Source organism: Struthio camelus, chromosome 13, assembly GCF_040807025.1.
Source record: "Struthio camelus isolate bStrCam1 chromosome 13, bStrCam1.hap1, whole genome shotgun sequence".
Lineage (NCBI taxonomy): Eukaryota > Metazoa > Chordata > Aves > Struthioniformes > Struthionidae > Struthio > Struthio camelus.
The window spans coordinates 6,488,420-6,493,535 of NC_090954.1; the positions used below are offsets into that span (position 1 = coordinate 6,488,420).

General features: G+C 48.2%; 1 long non-coding RNA gene across 1 annotated transcript; it reads left to right on the top strand.

Moving 5' to 3' along the window:
• The first annotated feature begins 556 nt into the window (after window positions 1-556).
• On the top strand, window positions 557-5,116 carry LOC104142374 (uncharacterized). The gene is made up of 4 exons (XR_693702.2): window positions 557-663; window positions 1,075-1,185; window positions 1,854-2,331; window positions 4,779-5,116. It is a non-coding gene; the product is annotated as an uncharacterized lncRNA (long non-coding RNA).

Consider the following 5,116-nt stretch of genomic DNA (forward strand, 5'->3'; position numbering starts at 1 on the left):
CAGCTTTGAATGCTCTGTTATGCAACTTAGTCTGCTCATAGATGGGTGACTATGGGCGACACGGGCCCGTCCGGGTTGAATGCGTTTCACTTGCTGGAAAGCAACTGGGAACAATTTCCTATTCGAGGGTTACCCACTGTCATTTTGCATCAGGCAGAAGCAGGCGACTCTCCCTGCTGAACATCCCGAGGGTAAATGAAACTAGTCCACCCTGAAGAGTGAATATTGCACAGGGGCCTGTGCAGCGTTTCCATTCGGCACAGTATACGTTTTAATGTATTTATAAAGGAGACCGAAGCATCAGGCTGCGTGAGTAAGGAGCGTACATCACCGTAAAGGAGAAGACTCATTTTCAGCATCGCTCCGTCAGCAGCAGGGGAAGAAAACCATGAAACAAGGCTGCTTTCGGACACGTTCGCTGCCTTTTTGCGCACCTCTCCGTGGGCAGCCGACGCTTTCCAGCGTTAGGCAGGTCAGAAGGACTGAAAGCGTCTATTCACCCCCTCCCGCCACCTTCCCCTGCAAATCTGCCCCCAAGGAAAGGAGTCGAGGGAGGAGATTTCTCGAAGTGTGTGGGCGCATTTCGCATGCAGTGGAGCAGAAGGACCATCGCAAAAGTTTAAAAACCGGAGGCCAGAGGAGAGCCTGGCAAGAAGCGTGAAGGTAAATGCGGGAGAAGTTGAATGCCGAGCAGTGCGAGGAGGGTTTGCAGTTAAAGGCTCAGCAAAACAAGTGGGAGCCAGTCCCCTGGCGTGCCCTCGGCGGGGGGCGGCGAGTCCGGGTTACCGGTCGGGGAAGGGGAAGGGGCTGCCTCCTGCGGGGGCGCGGGGGCTCCCTGCCAGCTTCCCCGAGAGGAAAAACCCCTCCGAGTTCCCGCACCGACCTCTCCCCCGCGGCCGCCTGGAGCCGGGGCACGCCGGTGTCTTCCCCACGCCAGAAAGGATTTTCCTTATCGCACAGGATTGGGTCACATTAGTTTCCGTTTGTTTTTTTAACTTAGGGTTGGCTGGAAAACAGCATTGCTTTTAATAAAAAAAAAAAAAAATGGAGGTTTCAACATTTGCTTTCTTTCAGCTTAGGGATGAAATTGAAACTGCTGAACAAAATCAGTGACCCCCCTCCGCAAGCCACCCGAATCAGCCCTCCAGCCGGCTCGAGCTGTTTGGTCAAAAACTATCAGCTGAGGTGGGTTGCTTGTTTTTTTTAAATAAGAACCATAATCAAAAATTCCCGATCTTTTTTAATTCGGTGGGGTTGGGGGAAAAGAGGCAGAGGGGGCGTTTTCAGACTTTTTAAACTATGCCTAAAGTATGCAGAGGTCTGGAAGTTACCATATTTCCTTGGTGAGAGTCAGCTTTCAGCCCAGCCGGAACCAGCTGCGGCCGGAGTTATGGACAACAGATAGTGACAGAAACGCTAGTAACAGATGGCCCATATATATATGTATGTACGTACACACACATATGTATGTATGTGTGTGTGTATACATACCAGCCCTTACATTTATCCACTTTTGCAGAATGTTTTGTGGCCCTCAGACCAACGCTGATGTTTTAAGTGCAAAATATTATTATTGCTTCATTGCGCCAGGAAAATGTTTCCATCCTGAGAGCTTTACCATTAGCCAATGTGGAACAAAAATAATTTAACTGCTTATTGGAAATGAGGAAATTCATTACATTCAATTTCTTCATATTCCTAGGGAGAAAAATCTTTAGGTATTTTAACAGCTTTAAATAAGATGGACGGCCAACTACAAACAGCTGAGCGCGGGAACAGACGGTTTGGTGCAGGGCAGGAACTGGCCTAGGGCTAGCTGCTGAAATGGCTTTTATTCCCTTGCTTTTTTACAGGTAGGACCGTCACATAGGAAGATGATGAACTCCAGCACCTTATAAATCTGAAACTAAAGCAGTACCGAAAAAAGAGAAAGTGCGGTGAACGTCCTTTTAGTGCCTCTTTCTGTTCTTCAGGGATGAAATTCTCTCTTCTCTACCATTTATAGGCAGCGGGAGTAACTCTGACAGCTCGCCGAGCCTCGGGCTCCAGCGTGGCGGCCGTCCCTCTGGCCGGGATGGGCAGGGCAGGCTCCCAGCTCTTCTCCCCCAGCCTTATCACCGGAGCTGGGCTAGCTCTCCAAAACATATTTTATTTACACTTCAGTCTTCAACTGCACATCAGAGAGCCTCTCACTACATCTGGGCTGCTTCAGCCACTGCAGTCCATCAAACGTTTAAGAAGGCACAGAAAGATAAGAAATTATGTGGGCGAGATGCTGGTCTGGGAGCCTGGAGGCCTTGGGACCGCTCCAGCCTCAGCCGCCGGGTCTGGGTAAGCCCCTTCCCTGCTGAGCTGCTTTCCGCCTCTTTGTTTCACCTATTTTGAGCGTGAAGCCTTTTGGGAAGGCAGCAAGTCTGCGACGGCCGCGCGTGGTGCAGAGCTTGCAGGTCGGCTTCTGGGCACCTGCGCAATATAAGCAAGGATAAATCTCCCGGGACAGCGATACTCCTCTTCCTCCTCACCTCCGTTAGCTGGGTAGCAAACACCACCTGAAATCTCTGCAGGGCTTTGCCAGCCCAGAAACGCACCCCGAGCCACCTGGAGCCCCGCTAACGCTGGCGCAGGAGGGCAGCGCTGCAGCTGTGCCGGCAAGGTCAGCAAACCCTGGCACTGCTCAAACTCAAACTCACTCAGATGCCACGACCTCTTACTGCCTCCTGCAAACACTGATAGGAAATTGGGTTTGCGTGTGTGCGTGTGTGCGTGTGTGTGCACGCACAGATGGCCACAAAAACACATAGGAAAAAAACATATAATGTGTTTGTGTGGGGCAGAAGCAGGTATTTCGCATAGCTATTCTTGCTCCTGGGGCTGCGATACTGCAGCCTCCAGAGGAGATGTCTGGCAAAGGAACGAGACGGAGAAGGGAGGAATTTAAGAGATACCTCTGTTCATTTATGAAAGAGGAAAGGAATTAGGGTATGAAATGAAAGCTGAAGGCAGGATTAAGGTAGATTGAAATAAAGGATAAGCATGTTGAGTCAAGCGCCTTATTCCTAAAACCTTCTCCAATATTTTTAAAACAAAGTTAATAAAAATCTTTCCAGCCTTAATTCTCTTCAGATCTGTATGTTTCTCCCGTGATTTGTCGCATGCCCCAGGGCAGACCTTACTATTTTTAAGAAATGTGAAGGCAGTGGGATATACGTGCTTTATGAGTACTAACCCTCAAACCTTTACAGGACTTTCCTTGCAGAGAACGTCAGAACATCTGTTTGTTTTATCAAGTCCAATTGCCATGGAGATGCGAACACTCTGTGTTATTCACAGGAAGATGACATAGCTATTCTTCTGCAAAACACAAATTACTTTTTAAGTATTTCCAATCATAAATCAGGAAAACACCCAAAAATCCACATTCCACCCATACCACACCCTATTCTGTCAAACTGAAAATAAATGCCTGTGATAACCTTACGTGCGATTTGGACTTGTCCATCACTGAAAAATGTCAGCGAGGCCCCTTGGCCGCTCTGTTGCGGTCACAACTGCTCTCTGAGTACTGAAAATATTCGCCAGGGTAACCCGGCGCTGGAAGCAACGCTCATCCCAGCCAGAAGCGTTGCACCGCCTGGACTTCACACGGCGACTGTTGTCCATGAACAAGCCGTGGCTACCTACCAGGCCATGACGGCTCTTAGACAACCTGTCTGGGAGAAGATTACTGCAAGTTAAGGAACAAGATGATTGCGATTGCTTTCCAAGCAGAAAGCCGCTAATGGAACAAAATACATTAGGTTACACGAACTATTCGCTAGGCTCTGTCCTACATGAAATCCTGCAAGTCTGTCACTAGCTAAGTGTTTTAGAAATAATGTAATGTTGTGTACCAAAGTGCTTGGCGTTTTAGCCCCAATGCGTGCAGTCAGTGAGCTTCCCCACCGCAGGCCTGCCCATGAGCTGCGAGCCACCGGTTTTCCTCTCCGTTTCCATCTATCTGTCAGCAAATCCTCTTTGCATTTTCACTCGCCCCTGCTGGCAAGAATATTAGCTCATCTGACCCCTGTGTGCGCGTCCAACACAAATAAGCCTGAAAACACTGCTGACAGGTGTACTCTGACTTCACCCCGGGACTTTCTGCTTAGCAAGATAGGTGAAAGAAGGGAAAATGAGACACCATCAGCTGGCGGCCGATAGCAGACTATTGGCTTTGTCCTTTTGGGAAGGGAGTGCATTCAAAATACATGGAAAAAAGGCTAGAAATTGAAAACTGCTCTGCAGAAACCTCATTTTTCTGCTTTCTTCTTATTCTCTACTCTCTGCTATCTCAGAGCAAGTTATGTCCTCCTACATGCATTATCTAAAGAAGCTGATGTCCCATTTTTAAAATTAAAAAACAACAGACCCAAGCATCACTTAGTATGTCATTACGGTGCCAGACTACGCTGACTGAGGTGCCACCAGTGGTGGCTGCGGCCACAGCGTACATAAGAGCATGTTCGGGAAACATCAGTGTACTTCTTTGCAGTGGCTTTGCAGGCTTTAGTGGAGCATGTACCACGGCCGGGTGCCCTCATCTCTTTGGCTAACTAGAACTCAGCTCTATCAGGAATTAATTCAATGCCTTCGGCTCTTGCAAGGTTACAAGGACAATTGCCAGGCAAGATTTTCGTTATAAAACATAGCTTTAGTCTCAAAATCCCAGTCTGATACTCCATCCACCAGCTATTTCCCACATTTTATGATTAAAATAGGCTTTCAATTAACTCTTCTTACAGATCGGATGCCACCTTCGGATTCAAATACAAACAACAACGACGACGACAAATGGAAGGTTGCTCAGAGAACAGAGAAAATCCTGCACTTTATCACCAGTTTAAATCCACCGGAGAAGGGAAGCTGTCTCTGAGGAGGTGACGTTTGGTTTCCTGTGCATCTGCCATCTGGCGTACCTGCCATAGCCAGGCCCGTACGCGCGGCACTGCTGAATTCGGAAGCAGTATGGCCCACACAGTGCAGCGCTCCATAGCAATGTGCTTTTTTTTTAAGGAGGAACACTAGAAGCACTTCAGGTTTTTCATTCTAAGAGTTATTTTAATAAATAACTTTCAATCTC